Below are 18,724 nucleotides of genomic sequence, written 5' to 3'. Positions count from 1 at the left end.
TCAAATCTTTCCACTAAGGAGGCAAATACATACATACAGGCATAAACAGCCTTATGCAGACAAACACAGAATAGCAGAGAAAAATCATGTTAACCTCCATGAGAAGTTCTCCAAGAGGCAGCTATAACATTTGCGATTTCCTACTTAAAAATACTGGTGTGAAAGTATGCATTTTCATCAAACCTGATTTCACTTTGGTTAGATAAATGTTTCTGGCATTCCATTCTCTCCTTTGGATAAGGTCTACTTGTGCTGTCAGCAAGTAGATCACCATTTCCTTAAATGTATTCAAGGCTGAGCCAAAAGTTGAAAGTAGAATTATGTGCTGTCTCAGAATAAAATGAAATGAAATGAAATATAAAATAAAATAATTATAAGTTGTGTATGGTGAAGGGACTTCAGTAAAATACTAATAGTAGAGGCTGACCAGGTTTGGAATTGGACTCTAAATCATTTTCTCAAGAATGAATAGGAGTACAATGACTTCAGTTTTTTTTTTTGGAAAAACAAAATTTGTCCAGGATAGGAGAAGAGTCCTTAACACAAATCGTATCTGTAATTGTTTGGCTAGTTCTATTCCTGTCCTCCTGTATCCTGTCCCCCTGCCACTTGAAGTTGTAGCTCCAGTATGGAGAGCTCAGGGAGATGGCAGGACTTTCTCATGGAACTGTGGCACTTTCAACCAGGAAGAGAATTTGCTCTGTGGCTGGAGCAGCGCAGTGGTGTTCACTCATGCCAAGGCATGTTTGGATAAAGCTCCTCAGGAGAAGCACAAAGAGAGAAAATTAACATCTTCACAAGTTGCATCCAAATGCTGATCTGGTGGTCTTGCATCTGTGCTTTAACTCCCAGTTAAATTGATTGCATTAGAAATAGCGTTTCTAGCAGGTCAAGGAAGTGATCCTTTCCTTCTACTGTAATGACTGTGGAGCTTGGCACTCTTTCTGAGCTGAAGGTGAGAGAGCAAAGGTCCCAGCAAGTGGTACAAGGCATTGGAATCATGGAGAAGTGTGGGATTTGCCCCTTGTTTAAAGGGCAAGTATTTAACTTTGCATGCTCACGGAGTTGAATTTGGGCTTGCAGTTCCATTCCAGATAATGAGATGACCGACGTTTCAAGACACACTTTTATCCTCTTCCTCCCCTCCACAGCTCTCCTGTCTCCCAGGGCAGGCACAGAAAAAAAAGGAAAAAAAAGAGAAGGAAAAACGGCCTCAGTGCCACTAACTGCAGATAGAAAAAAAAAAAAACACTCTGCTTATTGACTGGGTTCCATTTGGGCAGCTGGATTTCAGACACAGATATCTCTTATCCTAAACAAAAATCAGACTCATTTGTTTCCACGAGGCGTTTGCCAACAGTTACAAGCAATTTCACACTTGTGTTTTTATTTTCTATCTCAGATGTATGCCTTACTTATTAAATTATTTTAAGCATTGGTAACAGTAAGTCTCATGCTTCCCTGTTGAGCTGTTTCTGAAAACAAATCAACGCATAATATCTTTCTCTATGCTATTGCTTTGGGAGAACAAGCAAATATTGTTGCTGTCCTTACTAATACTGCATTTGTAATGCTTGCCAAGCTGAAGCAGTTACAGTACATTGCTGGATCTGGAAGCCACACATAAGCTTTATTCTACTTTTAATTAAATCTTAAGTTGAAAAAAAAAAATCTCCTTTAATGAAAATGAAATAACTGTTCTTTTCCAGATTAAAGACATGCCCCATGAGATTATCACAGTGTTCTGGAGTCCCTCCAGGTTTTTTAACTCATTTTTGAAATAATTCTTATGTTTTCCTCTCGTAAGAATGAGGAAAACAGTTACTGCCACATGAAAAGAATCTGATGAGCTATGAAGTAGCTCAGGGCTAGATTTCTTCCTGAATGAATGTTTTCTCTGAATGTGGAAATAGTTATTTACCTGGTATTTATTTATTCATTTCATACTCATGAATGTTATCAGTTCCTTCTTTAGTTAGGGCAGAATCAGAAATGATGAAAAAACTGTTTATTCCCAGACATGCCTCCTCTGTATTTCACATTTATCTAAAATAAAGAAGAACTGAAAGACACTGTTTTCAACCAGTTCAACTTCCAAGCAGATAACAATAGGTCTTTCCTTATTATACATATTGTCCTCAGATGAGATCAGAGACATTGGAGAGTTCCTCCTGTGGATGGAGGAACCTCTTTTCCTCTTTTGGATATTATTTTCATGGAGAGGAAAGGAGAATGCTGTTAGATGAATTTACTTTTCATGGAAGAGTTGAGGAAGTTATTATGAATGGATTTTTGAACTCAATTCTTCAAATTAAACTCCTTTCCAGAATTAGGCCAAAATGAGGCTTCCTTCTCTTTGGTGGAAGAATCTGCAGAAGTATTGAATGTTGTTTGATCACTACACTTCAAAATCATGATTCTGCTTAGTTCGTAATCATTTTTGTAAGCACTCCTGTGTAGACAAACACTCTGACAATTGTCTTTTGTCTTGAGTTTGAAATCAATGAATATCAGTCAAGGCTTCCAACCAAGAGTAAACTTCAGCAGGCAAGGAATTACTCTTGAGGGACACACAGCAGAGACAGAGAGGTAGTGGTATCTTGAAAGAAAACATATAATGCCAGGATATCAGCTGGAAACTGAAAAATATACATAAAACATAGTATTTTTCAGTTGTGGAAACTAAATTTACATCCTCAGAAAACAAAAACAAAGTTGTTATGGCCTTGAGATCTGCATTCAAAAGAAACTCCAGCAAAGAAACTGTTTTATTGCTGCATTAGCTGGACAGTGGCTTAATAGGAGCATTGTTTCAATATGGTCAAAACTAGATCTGCATGTATGTATGTTCTAGACATACTTACAGAGCTGACAGCAGCTAAGACGTAGAAAGAGACTCCAATTAACACACATCTCAGTGGATGTCTGCAGGGAAGAAGTGGTGACCAAGCAGTACCAAATTATTCTTGGTATAGTCATTGTTTAATGAGCAAAAAACTACACTTTTAGTTCAGCATTATTATATAGCCCATAAAGCTACAAAAAACAGCAGAATTTTAATTAAAAGGCAGTCACATTTACTATCCTCCATGAAATTGCCTTGTACTTCTGGAATGAGAGAAGCACTATATTCCAGGGTAATAGGAGTCCCATAATACTGTTCTTACAAGGCATGAGCTCTTACATCAAAGTGAAGGCTCATGTCTGAATGCTCTGACATACCATAAAAACAAACAAACAAACAAAACAAAACAAACAGAATAAATATCCGTAAGAGACGTCAAGAGGATGTCTAGCCCAGCCCAGCCTCTTGTCTGGGACTGTGACCAGCTGTACATAAGCCTTTCCTGGCAGAGTTTTTCAGAAACTACCACTGCAGAAAATAACATCTTCTTCCTGGCATCCTGCTGTGGTGATGGCTGTCTACGTGGCTGAATAATCATTATCGATGTCTTAGCTTAGTCTTCTGTACTGCAACTGAAGCTCATTATATCTACCTGCATCATCCAGGGATTGTATGGAAATGAAATGTAGAATGAGGATTTCTGCTAGAACTATAAGTATAAGGCCCACATGAGGCTTTGCTGTAAGCAAACAGTTGGTAGGTCAAGTACGGGTGTTTGCAAAATTACCTCTTTACATAAATTACTGTAGATGGGCTGCTGAGTAGAGTGGTCAGTGCATATTCTAGGTATTTGCTGTCATTCATTTCTGCTACTTGAAAGCAGTTGTAAAATAACTGTTGCATTAATCTGTCAGACAATTCATATGTCAGAATCAGTGATGTGTGAAATACTAAATTTAATCAAACAAATCCTTATAGAGCAGCCCATTTACTACGGTGAAATTCACTGATGTGATGTTAGTTTGCTAGAAACATTTTTTATCAAATGCAGGCTTGAACATGAAATTAAAAGTAATGAAAAAAGAAGTTTATGACTTCATATGTAATAGAAGAATGGGAACTAATAGGCCATTCCCTTGTATCCCTTCTTGGCAGGACTGGTTGGTTAGGCACGTGAGTTAGATGCGTTCTTAGTGAGAGACAAGTAACGTAGAAATAACTGCAACAGTACTCTGTTTCCCCTATAATCTTTATCTCCTGGGAAATTTTTTTGCCTCCATATTCTGGAAGAACAGATTGATATGGCAGTATAGGTAGCATTGTCTCATGTGCTACAGGTAAGTGTAGAGTTTTGTTAGTTTTATCATTTGATACATCAAAGCAGTCAGAATTTACTTTTTCCACTAGTCTACCATTTTATGGCAGCATATCAATACATTCCCATTGTTTTGGAAATTAAACCTGAAAGGGGCATACACCAGATGGATTTGTGTTTGTACTTATGCATAATTTTCATTTTTGAAAGCTACCCTCTGTGCGTTGGATCATTGTGAGGGTGAATAGCTGTCTGTCTTCTTCAGATAGCAGGCTGCTCAAAAAAGAGGGGATAGACAAATCATGTAGCTTGTGTATTCCAAAATAATTACATGCCAGTGATAAAATATATACTTACACAAAGTAATTTAATATTGATTTATTTATTGATCATAATAAAATCACAGGTAAATTCCCTTCTGTAAATTCATAAAATCCTGTATTTCACTGAGTAATTAAATCATTAGAGCTGTTTGAATTGGAAGGGACCCTTAAGGTCATTTAATCCAACTGCCCTGCAATGAACAGGGACCTACAGCTACATCAGATGCTCAGAGTGCCATCGAGACTGACCTTGAATGTTTCCAGAGTTGGGGCATCCACCAGCTTTCAGGGCAATCCCTCTCGTGCCTCACCACTCATACTGTAAAAAACTTCTTCCTTATATCCAGACTAAATCTCCCCTCTTATTTGAAACCATTTCCCCTTGTCCTGTCACAACACATCCAGCTAGAGAGTCTGTCTCCTTTATTATAGCCCACCCTTAGTTTAAATGTTGTTCCCACAGAAGGTGAATTGAATTCCCATTAATATTAGAAAATGTATATTTTGGAAAGTTGGTACTCCACATACTTCTACACGACTAAAAATATGCAGAATTATTCTCAAAGACCTGCTGTTACTTCTGACATGGTTATCCAGATTTTCTAAAGCTGACACTAATCTCAGTCTTCTCACAACATGGTGTTATTCCAGGAAGCTCTTGGAAATGGGCATGACTTTATGTGTATTTCATGTCTCCTTAGCACAAGTGTTGCTCTGCCTTTAAGTTATATCCATGTTGGTCACAGTTTAAGTTGCTTGCTTACTTAAGATATGTAGCAATCTACCTAGCTGCTTCGGTTCTGTGCGTGTTTTAACATTGAACTGAAATAAATGTCCAGATAATTTTGCAAATGAACAATAAATCTATTTTTCCTTCACAAGCCACTGATCCTGGAGAAGATAAACTGTCTTTGTACTCTCCAGATCAGCCAATGGAAGGAAAAAAAAAAAAAAAAAAAAGGAGGAAGAGGAAAGGGAAAGGGAAAAGGAAGAGGAAGAAGTAAGGGAAAGGGAAAGGAAGAGGAAATGGAAATGGAAATGGAAATGGAAATGGGAAAGGGAGAGGGAGAGGGAGAGGGAGAGGGAGAGAAAAAGGAAAGGGACAAGGAAAAGGAAAGGGAGAAGGAGAAGAAAAAGGACAGGGAAAGGGAAAGGGAAATGCAGAAAGGGAAAGGGAAAGGGAAAGGGAAAGGGAAAGGGAAAGGGAAAGGGAAAGGGAAAGGGAAAGGGAAAGGGAAAGGAAAGGCTTTGCTGTGAAACTTGTGACATAACGAACTCTGAGAAATCCAAGCATCAGGCTCTGTGTCGTGACAGCATAAGGTACTGCTCATACCTTCAGTGTCTCAGAGCAATGTGGACAGTTGTGATCAGTAATCAGCAAAATGCAGAGGACAAGTTGGTAACATATGAGATCATATGATAATTGTAGGCTGTACCATGTCCTGGGCTTCCTCCAGCCTGTTGTGTTTATATGTATATGAGTATCATCTCTGCTTGTATCTGTCTGGTTGCAGATGTACCCTCAACATTACAGGCCCCAGGTAGTGACCAGTATAAGACCCCAGTAATGCATTCTCCCTTTGCAGCTGTGCATGATCACTGCTTGAATAAGAAAGACACAGCTGCAAATGTGAAAAAGGTAAGCACTACAGTAGATAATATCCCCCCTCTACTGTGACTTGCCATCTCTGCCCTTTCATGTGCCTAGAGAGTATGGCCCCTAAATTACACAGCAGAAACTCAGAAGTAACTCTAGCCAAAATTTTTACAGCTATATGAACATTTCATAATTCCTGTAATTGTCAGAAAAATGGGTGTAGAAAAGCAGGACAATATTTTGCTCTGAAAAAGTTGTATAATAATTTAAAATGTGATTCCTTTTAGGACTGAAGAATTTATCTGAAGTGTAACTTTGAAAGTTGAAGGAAGGTTACATTTATTTACCTTTTCCCTGTGGAAGGCTTTTTTTTTTTCTGTCATTTTCTGTTCTCTTATGACATCTACTCACATTAGCCACTAATAGTTTCTGGTGTCAGAACAACCTGCCTGCTTCCAGCTAAATTGCCCAGCAGTTCTTAGAAAAAAAAAACATGCTTCTAGCTCATGAAAATAATGTCTTTTTTTGCCTGCCAGGCCTTGCTGTGACCTGTACACTTCATCAAGGTATATTAACAGTGTGACACGGTGACACACACACTCATCCAATACATTTTACCAAACTATGGCATGCAAAGGCACAAGAAGGAAAAAAAGTCAACAGAAAAGTACCCGGTCATTAAAATTTTCAGTAAAGCAAACCAAAAATAAATTGTTTTTGAGAGATAGTTTGAACTTTTTTACCTTAACTTCCCCACTCCTTCAGTCGAACTGAAAGATGAAAATGATAATAATGAGATGCAGAGAGTTTACCAACAACATTCTATTTTCAAGATCTCCTGGTCTTAACAGATGGTAACTGTGTAAAGTGGGGTGTTAGATTCATTCTTTGTTTTCTTGCAGGAGTTTTTGTGTCAGTGACAGCTCCAGCTTCCATTAGTGGAAGCATATGTGCTGTAGAGCTATCATGATATATTCCTAAACTAAACCACATTTCTAGCAGCATTTCTACTCACTTCAGTGGGAGCTCCAATGGTTTCAGCCAGACTGCTGAAAACAGCAGCCACACAAGGAAGGAACTGCTCCTTGCCACAAAAAAACCCAAATAGACAAAATATACTCAGTACGACTGACTGCTTCTCTAATGTCATATACATAAGAGAAATCATATCCAAACCCTTGTAAAAGTCTTGGAATAATTTAGTTTGATTTGTTTAGAAGGTAAACATTGGGAGTAACTCCCAAGCACTTTTGTTTAGGCTGTGATCCATAAATTGCCCAAATGAAATCAGTGATAACATTGATCAATAATGGTGGAAAGATAAAGTCATGACAAACTTTTTTTTCCAGCAGGACTACACATGTTCAGATCTCAACCTTCATTAAAAAATGTCTCAGGCATAGCTTTTCTTAAACAGCCCTTCCTATTGTCTATGTACATCAAGATGGATATTTTTTCCTTGCTCTTAAGGCAAAACTTCCCTCTCACCGAGTCTCGTAATATAAGACTTCATAATCTACTGCATGAGAAGGTCTCCAATATTATTTGTATTGTGTTGAGTAGCATAAGATAACAATTCAGACAGAGGCATTTGAAAAATCCTCAACAGTAGATTTTTTTGGTTGTCAAGCAGAGCCGAAAACAGATAGAGAGCATTACCATTTAGATGAATAGTGAAGTTGCTACAGTAATGAGATGAGGGTAAAGTATGACAGAAATGAGCAATTTCTAATAATTTTTCTTTGTTTTTCAGATGAGACAATGTAGAAGATGGTGTAAAACTTGCTTCCACTGGTAACTACTTGCATGTTTTCAAACAATACATTATTTTTTGTATGTGCATATTTACATAAGAAAGAAGTCTGGGGATTCAAAGTACTATTATGAGCTTTATTTTCTTTTTTTTTGTTCTCAATAACATGTATATTAAAGAAGTAATCTTTCTCTTTGGAGGTGCTAGTTTTACATTCTAATTATGCTTAGCAGAATATGCAGTGACTCCTGGTTAACACTGTAGATGGTCATATACATTATTGAAAACGGAATGCCATGCAAAATACCTTATTGTGTCCTGAGAGATTTAAATATATAACATCTTTAGGTATCTAACAAACCCAACAGTACAAAACCCAAATCAGATCACTGTTGTACACAACAAGCTTTAAGTGGTCAAATGCTTTAATAAAAATCTACTTGTATTTAAAAATCTGAACCATGATTCAGATGATTGAAGGTCTGTGAACGTGATCAAGCCACGTAGCATCACTTCAGTTACCTTTGAAAAAGCAGATTATCTCTGGCTTCATATTTGGATGTTACGGAGACTAACTTTCTGAAAGTCTTTCATAGGGTGTTCTGCTGCTGTCATGTTAATATCATTGAAAGATACATGGTGCTAACTGAAAATGAATGTTCTCCTTTTTTCTATTACTGTACCATGGCTACTATGAATATGGAGAACCATTTAACATTATTTGGTGTTATGGATTCCTGTCACCATATTCTTCCTATCCTTGGCCAAGACAAAGGGCACAGAAATATGAGACCCAAAAGGTGAGCTGCCTGTTGTCTTCCTGCCATTCAGACTGTGGCTCATGAGTCATCCGTTGCTCAGGAAAGAAGTCAGAGGTCAGTCAGAAGTGAGGGCAAGATTGCTGACCCAAGAGTCGATCCCTCTGCTCTCATATGGAGAGTTACATCTTCCAGTGAACACTGCCAGATCATCTAAAATCTCTTCTCCAGGGTACAGCTGAACAATGAAAATGTTTGAAGAGTCTAGAGAAGCCAGTTGGCAAAATGCTCTGAAATGGGCAGAAGGCTGATTTGAGTATTACTGAAAGTGATGTTGGAAAAATGGTCGCCTGGTAGGGGAGTCCTGATATTGAGGTATTGAGATATTGCTGCTCTACCAGATATTTATCATTGTAAAATGAACTGTCTCTTTAGAGAGAGAACATTATTCTGGCATAGAGCCCAGCCTATGTCTGCAGAAAAGAGGCTGTCAGGGCATCTAAGCTTGTTTCTTTCCTGTCATCTTGCTGAAGGTTTGTATCTCCCACATAGACATTACTGAGGTCTCTGGTAATGAAGTGCTTACAGAAGAGTAGGAAAGTGTGTACATCTCTTCTACTGTGCTTCTGTTTCCTGTACATAGTGAAAAGAAGGCACTGTCCATCCTCACAGAGGTGTTAAGAGGAGATATCTGATGGACTGGGAGAGTTTCCAATATTACAGAATAAGGAAACACTGAGGCATCTAAAAGACAACCAATCTAGGATAGAGATGCCTTCCAGTTAGAAAATAACTCCTGTGCTTTGTTACAGAAATAAGAGTGTGAAGACAAAAATGTATTTTGAAAGTATGTTTGAAAATGAGAGCTAAACGCTTTCCCCAGATAAATGCTATGTGTGAACAGAGGATTTGATAGCCTGCAATTTTAAAGAAACACTAAAACATGAAGTTATGCACTATAACTTGAGAAGAACTATGATGAGGATCTTCAGCATTTCCACTCTTGCGGGAAAATGAAAGGGTCAGGCAGAAAAGTAATTTGTTGCTGTTAAATTGGAAGGAGCCTAGCTTATTGACAAAACAATCTGGATCCTGGAGTTCAGGTAAGATCTGCGGGGTTGTGGCCACCACACACTGCTTATCTGACACGTGGAAGCAGTACTCCAAGTACTCTGCAAAGGATACTGCAGAGCTGGATTTGTTTGTAAAAGGAAACTTGTAAAGATTGTGGATAGAAAAGACAACTTTATGTGTGATATCTGGGCACTGTGAGAAATTCAGTGGTGGTATTGGAATCATCTTAGGCAGGACAGGGTAGATTACTTTCCTAATCAATCATTTTTCACTCTGGGACAATATTGCTATCATCTTTGCAGCAGAAAGACTATCTCTTTTTTAACACATTTTAATAAGTCTTGTCTCTTTTCCCTAATGTATGAACATGCAATACCTGTCTACCTTCTTAGGCTGCCACCCCAGAAGACATCATTTTAACTCTGCGAATCCAAGTTACAAGCACAAAACCCACTGCTGAATCCTATACTGCAGTCCCACCCCAGCACAATAAAGCACAACTACCAAGCACTGCAGGCTGAACTGCCTGTTCACCAAGGTTTCTATTTCAGAGGAGGGCCGTAAAGATAACTGGAGGGCTGGAAAACCTCTCTTATGACAACAAGCTGAGAGAATTGAGGTTATTTATCCTAGAGAAGAGTAGGTTCTGGGGAAACCTTAGAGGAAACAGTTTTAAACCAAAAGAGATCAGGTTTAGATTAGATACGTAGGTTGCTTTGAAGTAGTATCTCCTATTTATTCCAGAGAAACTACAACCATTTTTAAGAGCACAATAAACTATTTGATAGAGCAAATTCTCCGCTACAAAACCCTCTTTTTCAGCATAGTCACCACCATTTGTTATGCACAAAAGCCTGCATGTTGCGCTCACAAAAATCGGCACTGGCAGAGGTGACCCACTGTTTCACAGCTGGTATGAAAGTGTAATTGCTAGGAAAACGTTGCTCACACAGCCCAAACTGCCATTTGGACTGCTGTTTTGACTCCATCTTCTAGTGGCGATGCCATGTCTTCTCACCGGTAATGATACAGTCCAGGAAATTGTTACCTTCAGCTTTGTATTAGTTCAATGGAATCTGACAAACTTGCATACAGTGTTCTTTGTGTCTTCTTTCTGTTCCTATGTGAGCATTACTGGGACCCATCTGATGCGAACTTCGTGATATTCCTTCTGATGCACTGAAGTTGATAATCAGCTCCATACACAGTTCCTTGTTTGTAATATACTGACTTGCACAGATGAGCTGATTGAGAGGCTCTTCATTCTGTGGTGCTTCATCAGCTTTTCCACATCAGATGCCACTCTGTCAGACTGCCACTCTGCTGCCATCTGTCACACAGCAACAAAATGTAATGGGATAATGGTGGGAAGGTTCAGCCTCTACTGCCATACCACCAACATCCACCTCTGATGCTGGGTGACCAACGTAATTAAATAGCAGACGTTACTTTCAGAGTATCCCTTGTAACAGAAGAAATTATTTGTTCTAGAGGTGGAGAGGTACTGGAACATGTTGCCCAGAGAAGTTAAGGATACCCTTCCCTAGAAGTGTTCACTGACAGTTTGGATGGGGTTTTGGGTAACCTGGTCTAGTAGAAGTTGTTTCTGCCCATGGCAGGATGCGTAAAAACAGTTGGTGTTTTTCCCTTCCAACTGAAACCGTTCTTTGCTTCTATGATACCATAGTGTACGTATATGTGTAAAAATCTTTTTGAAAAGGTAAGAAATGTATTATTCCCAAAAACCTAATTGCTGTTTTCAGCCACACCTACAGGAAGGTATAGGCAGATATGTCTTTGTCCCAGGAGATGAATGTGATCTGGGAATCTGTGGAGAAACTTCCACCACTACCACGGCAGAATGAACTCTGGACTTTAAAACAGCTTGTAATTGGAGAGATGATGGTTGGGTCAACTGGAATAGAAATCAAAATTTCAGCATAAAAATGGAACTTAAGATCGAACTGAAAGATGACAATTTTAAGTGTAGAAAAAGAGTTTTTGTTCATTTGACCTTTGTGCCAGGGTGCCTCGTTAAACTTAGAATACAGCCAGATTTCAAGCAGAGATTTGCCCAGTCAGCTGGTATTTCTCATTTGTCTTTTGCCTTTAAATAAATTATGTCTTCAGCTGTGTATTACACAAGATTTTAAAGTCTTAAGGTAATTCTGAGGTAAAAAAAAAAAAAAAAAAAAAAAAAAAAAAAAAAAAAAAAAAAAAAGCTCGACTGAATAGATCCTTAAAAAGCACTTGTAAATTCCTAGTGAGTTTTTGTTTGTTTGCTTGATAAATACCAATTTTTAACTTTGGGTGAGCTGCATGCTTATTATCTGCCCCTATGATACGCAAAATGTAGGGGGCCTTCACCCAGAAAAGATTGCAAAATGCAGATGGCAAATGTAACTTCTTTTCCACCTAAGAGTATGCTGAGATTTTTTTGGATCTGAAGGTCTCAAAGAGCAGTCTGCTCAAGCTGCTCAAAGAGCAGTCCTCAGCAACAGCTTGGCATAGCTATGTCAGCTGGCAAGCACCTGAAAGACTGTTCAAGTTTGTCTCAGACATTCTGAGTATCTCCAGAGTAACATATATTTCTAAATCACCCTTTTCAGTGGTAAGAGACTCTTCCCAGGGTGGACTCAGAGCCTGGATCTGACTCAAAATGCTCATCTTCCCTCAGTGATTTCAAAGGATATCCAAGAAGACCGAGGTCTTCAGGCAAACATCTGACATTTTGTGCTGGCAGACTTGGTCTGTATTTCCTGCTACTTCTCTAGGTAATTTTTCTGAAATGAGATCAAAGAGCTTACTCAGGTTCCTCTTGAAGAAAGTGATAAGACAGATTAGATGGGAGTAGTTGGAGTGGGTCCAGAGAAGGCCACAGAGGTGCTTAAAGGGCTGGAGCACCTCTCCTACGAAGAAAGGCTGAGGGAGCTGGGCTTGTTCAGCCTGTAGAAGAGAAGGCTGCGAGGAGATCTCATTGTGGCCTTCCAGTACCTAAACAGAGCATATAAGCAAGAAGGGGGACCACCTTTTTACACAGTCTGATAGTGATGGGACAATGGGGAATGGCTTTGAACTAAAATAAGAGGTATTTAGGTTAGATGTTAGGAGTAAATACATTACTCAGAGGAAAGTGAGGCCCTGGCACAGCTGCCCAGAGAAGCTGTGGTGCCCCATCCCTGGAGGTGCTCAAGGCCAGGTTGGATGGGGCCCTGGGCAGCTGAGCTGGTGGGGGGTAGTAGGGGGGGGGTGGGGCTGGGTGGGCTTTGAGGTTCCTTCTGACCCAAGCCATTCTGTGAGCCTAGGATTCTATGATCAAAGAGATGCTCTATTAGCAAGATTTCATAAGCAGGGTTTTCATTTGGAACTTACAGCAGGCATGATATTCTGGTGAGTTATAATGCATTGGTTTTGTTTTCTTCTCAGGTGCAGGAGAGGGCTGACAAAAAACTCCTCTTCCTGTGCCTCTGTGCAATGTCCTGGGCAGTTCTATTGAATGTTATCATCTCTGCTGGGCATGCTCCTGTCAGTCTTACACATGGATACTCTTTGTAAGTTTTGACTATTCTTATTCCCCTACTAATACAAGGATGAAGTTAAAAAACTCCAAAATCTATTAGAAACTGTTTATGTTTTAACTAGCTGTAAAATATTCCTCACAGTAGCCATATTTCTCGTAATATTTCTCTTTTCTCTAGGAAAACCCTCATCCCAGAGTTCGTCTATAATCAAATCCTGGTCCTTCTTTCATTTTGTTACATTTAGTTTCCACCTTCCTTACACTCTCCTTTCTTCAGGAAGAAGTAGACAAAAATATGGTGAATACAATTTTATTGCACAGAAACATAACAGTATTCTGACAAGAAATGCATTACAAAAAAAAAAAACCACAGAAAATGGAATGAAGACAGACACTGATTTGCATTTTCTGATGGTATAACAACTAGAATTACTGCTTTGTTGAATGTGAGCTGTCCTTTTTACTATAGTTACCTTTGTCTTAGCTCTACCAAACCTACGAAGCTGTATTTGCAAGGAAAATTGAAGAGGTAAGGAAATATTTATTTTTTTCTTAAGTTTTAATTAATTTTTTAGGCTGTGTTTGCGATACTCTTTCCATAGTCATCAGCAAGCTTTGATTTAGATGCACAGAGTGAAAAGTTATTCAGACTAAAACATGTACTGCATGTCATATATTTTGATATAAATGCTGTCGTATATAGTTGATGGTAACCCCTGCCTAAGCATATCCTATATCTCACATGTCAAATTGGAAGACAAAGTGAAATAAGGAAAGTACTTGTTCTGCACTGCTTTCTGAGTTTTAATTAGATTTGTCATCACGTGGATGGACAAATATGATCACAATTAACTTCCTCAGCTCACTCTCATTAGTCTTGGATTAATAGGTAGTGACAAAAATGGATAGAAGACTTAGCACAACTTTAAGATAAACGGGGTAGTTCTCACTGAAATCAGCTATGTTTTCAGGCTCCATGCAGACAGAAGCAGACATTTTGACATTAATTTATAATCCAAGCACAGCAGTTAGAAATGCAATGCAGTTGTAATACCACTGTATTCTCATTTCTGTCCTGATGCCACTTTAGAAATGAGAAGCAGGACTCTAGACACAGTCTAGACCACACATACAGGTAAGACAGAGAAAGAAATAGTGTTCACAGCATGATGTTTATGAAGACAAAAAAAAAAAAAAAAAACCTTCATTGCAACAGCATGGTCTGTGGATTTTGTACTGGAGCTGATTGATAATTAATACACAGAAATCTTAGCTACTCAGGGAACAACAACCGTCTACGGCACAGCTTTGTTAATTATCTTTTCTGAGCATCAGTAGGTTTGCCTCTGGTTGTTTGCATCATTCTTTTACCACAGCAGTCAAGCCTTGACATCTCTACTGCCTGTGCAGGGCACCATGTCCCAGTACTCACAGCAACATCTAGCAATTTTTGTTCTAGCCATAACTCCTATAATAGAGCGCATACACTAATAGCCAAGCAACTTCAATTATTAAATCAGTATGGGATCTGAGATAATTAGCTGATCCTATTAGAATACACTTGCTAGCTAGAAATGCTCGCTCTTGAGAGAGACCACAGCAATTTGCCCATGCACATGGGCACCATGAACCTTGTGGGTCTTTTGTGGAGGAGCTGACTGCTGTTTCACTCTCTTGTTAAAAACAAGCTGCTCTTTCCCAGGGTCCACATCTTGCTGCACAATCTAAGGCTGCTAGAATGGAGTAACAAATCTGTTGAATAGTGAGGCCTGGGACAAAGTCCTGGAAGAGGCTAACAAAGGCTGCATATTTTTTCTTCCCCAAAATGTTAAAATAAGATGTTTTAAATAAATTCTCCTTGATGCTTGCTTTTAGGGATATGACCTGGGCCTCCATTTGTAAAGGGATGGGCTTTGTTACCAGATCTACTAGTTTGGAGCAAGTAGGATGCATGAATAGGGCTGGTCAAGAATTTAAAATTTCAAAAATAGCACATTTTTGCCAGAAGTCTTTGCTGGCAAGCTTGCCATGGTTCACAAAACAAACAAACAAGCAAGCAAACAAAAACCAACAAAAAGCAAAGCAAAATGCAACAAAGCAAAACCCCACCACCAAAAAAAAAATACTGGCAACCATCTTCTCCCACCTCAAACCCAACAAAGAGAACAAAAACTTGTGTTTGAAATATATCTTAGTTGTGAACTGAATTCTTGTTCCAGGGGCAAAGTAATTTTCTGAGAAGCCGAAGTACTTGTTTTAAACTTTTGCTTATTTTAACACAGTCTGAGAAATGTGAAGCAACACATCATGCTTTTGAGATAACTGGGCACCAACCACCTGAAGGTAGATTTCTTTCCATGAAGAACTACAGAAATCATGATTTCGTCCCAGTGTGGGAGACGTTTGAAAATGCATACTTTGAAATGTATGAGTATTGGTCAGAAAAGCCACTCCATCCGTTGCTATAATCACATCACTAGACTTGGAACAAGATGAACTCACTTTCATAATGGTTGCAAAATATTAAATAAAGTGATATTTTCAAAGGATTTCCTAGTTGGCTTCCATCTATGGCTGAGGATTAAACTTCCCCCAGCTCTTCAAGAGCTGTGATGACACAAGAGTAAAGCAACCAGTAGTAACAGCAAAAGCAATACAAGCCCCAGGATACAGCCCCAACATAGCTTAACCCAAATGGTCCAGCAACCCACAATCAGGTAAGGCCCCCAGCATTTAGGGGAAGGCTGGTGAGAATAAAAATCTCTTTGCTGCTGTCATTGAATCTGAAGGCAGGGATGGAAAGGATCTCTTCAGAGACTTGGTATCCCCTTGCATTTGCAGATGGTTGATGTTGATCAGATTACCACTGACAGCTTTATCCTTTTCCCATGGACATGTAGGGCCAAGTCATCCCATCCCTGCAGGACATTGCTCCTGCTCCAGGCCTGATGCAGACCAGTGGGCCCAGAATTAGGTTTGCTTACCTCTAGACACGGCCACCCTCTAGCATAAGATAGGTGGCTGTTTCCCTGCAGATGTGTGGTCCAGCTGACTAGTCCATGGCTCAGGTTTGGCATGTCACTCTGTGTTGTTCACATTGCTCCAGAAGGGAAAAAGAAGCTCTCCATAGCTAATGGAAAATTTTCCTGAAGCTACTCTCTTTTCCAGCCTGGTCATGCATAACCTCACTAGCAACAAGAAGAACAAAGACCAGTTCAGTATTTTAATTAAGCAGCTGTCTGCCCAGGAGCTCCATGCCTGGGACACATCCTGTAAGGTAAGGATCTATGTCAGCACTCAGTGAGGAAGACAGGCTCCTCCTCAAACCTCATTCAAGCAAGGTGAGTTTATAGGTGTTCCTCCCTTGTTTTTGCTGGCTCTTACTCCACTTTGATACAGCATAAAATTGCTGGCATCATGTGGCCTTCTCTCTATTACAGATGTATGTTCCATATGGCAATGCACAAATTCCATTTCAGCAGTAGCCATGATAGTTTCTGTAGAAGAAGAGAAGGTGTGGAGAAAAGGAGGTAATGACTCTAATAGCCAGTACTCCCTACTACTTCATGACAGGAACTAGTTGGCCTTTGTACAGTGAGGTTGGGGTACAAGATGAGTCCCTGCTGTTTGCCCAACAATGATCTTTCATGCATATAATTTGTCCATTTGTGTGTGTGTGTGCACAGATTTACAACTAAGAGGCTTCTGGCTACAGCTGAACATGTTCCAAGGTGTAAGAGGCTTTCTCTTAAAGGCAATTCTATTTGTGATGAAAACAGTCTGAGTTTAAAGCAAAATCGTTTAGAGGCTAATTTACTGTCTATGACCCCTGAGTCATTCAGCTTGTGCACTTGGCTGTATGAGAAAGTGGCTTCTGGTGATACAGGTGATTGTTCACAAGGATATTGGCACACAGCTGCCAGGTCCTCTTGCAGAGCCTGCCAAAAAACTGTCAAGTGATGAGTTACATTGCTGACAACCTGACCTTGAGGCAGGTGTCTTTTTAATTGATTATCCTGAGTGGTTTCCCCAGACAAAGAGTTGTCTCAGAGGTCCCTTCCTAAAACTGCTTGGATGCACAGAATTATTCCTGGTGCATCTTTCTTTGGATCCACTATGCTCCATGTTGTTGTTGAATTTGGATTTCTGAGGGCAGAAGAGATGGAAGATCTCTTTCCTCCAGACCTCCAGTAGACCCTGCAGTCTTAAAAGACATAGAGATCTCTGAGAAGTCTGGTTTGGGTCTTGAAACAGCTATCTTCCATGCTCTTCCCATCACCTTTGCTGTGAAGGAATAAACATCACTCTCAGCTTTTCAAGGTATTGAGGCCAAAGTGCCCAACCTGAGCTCCAGGGTAGACTCTTTCATCTGCTTATGAGTCAATCTTGAATTAGGGAATCTCATGCTGTTACACAGAGCTGTAGCAGTTGTGTAGAGGCTGTGCATCAGCCCTGCACTCTCTTTCACATGGCATCTTGTTTTACATGGTGTTCAGATACCACTTAATATCATCCTAGGAGCAAAATTCTCAGGTTTTCTAAGCACAAGTTGCCTGTGCAGTACTGGCTGCAGAATTAGAAGGAGGTTGGTTGAATGCTCCTGAGCCATTTGTTTCCTAAACAGAAGAAGACACATAAAACAGGTGTTACCTTTCATTTGGTAGAAACCGATTACTTGTTTGTTGTATTGGGCCTTTGAGAGACTTTGATAGTGCTAGTGTCCTCAGAACATCTCCTTTCTCTTTCCCTTGTGGCTTCTCTCCCTTCAGTATGTATGATGGCTTCTTCTATGTTGAGGAACAGTGGTGCTTTGGTAGCCTCTGACCCTAAAGAAGCATAAAAGATCTCATTTTGGAGCAACTTTGGGTGGCTGAGCTCAGATCCCCAGCATGCTGGTGGAGTTCTGCATCTGCAGAAATTTCCTTCTGACTTCTCCAATTGCCCTTCACATGAACTACATTCATCATTTGCTCTGTGTGTGAATCCACAGTCTCTGCAGTGTTGCCAGTGACAGTTTTACCATGTAAGTTCTGAAAGGGGCTGTTCTGCAAAATCCCTGATTCTCATAATTCCTCAGGCAAGTACGAGAAATTTGAGCTTCTGTGAATGATCTCCATTTTTCAGTGCACCCAATTTTCCACAGTGAACCTCCATAGTTTATCAATATCATGGAGTTTAAGCTGTTTATGAAGCAAGGATTTTCTTGGCTGGATGGTACTGTGTGATTTCAGACCTTGGAGGTCATCTTCTTGAGCCCTTATTTAATTGCAGCAGATTCAGTTCTGACTTTCATACCAAAGATAGAAGAGTCTTGGAAACATAGAGGGACACAATAGAGAGGTACGTTTCATTTCAGTTTTCATTATGACCTGGCCTATGCTGATTCTCAGGCAGTGAGACAGGAAGAGAAGGGGAGGCAAATCCAATTTCCAGAGATTTTATTATGTCATTTGCCAAGATACTTGAGCTTAAAAGGCAGGTTTCCCAAACGTCTTTGGGACCAGGCTGCTCCCATTGTTCTCAGCATACACTGGGGAGA

This window comes from Gallus gallus, chromosome Z (genome assembly GCF_016699485.2).
Source record: "Gallus gallus isolate bGalGal1 chromosome Z, bGalGal1.mat.broiler.GRCg7b, whole genome shotgun sequence".
NCBI lineage: Eukaryota > Metazoa > Chordata > Aves > Galliformes > Phasianidae > Gallus > Gallus gallus.
This window is presented reverse-complemented; position numbering follows the sequence as displayed.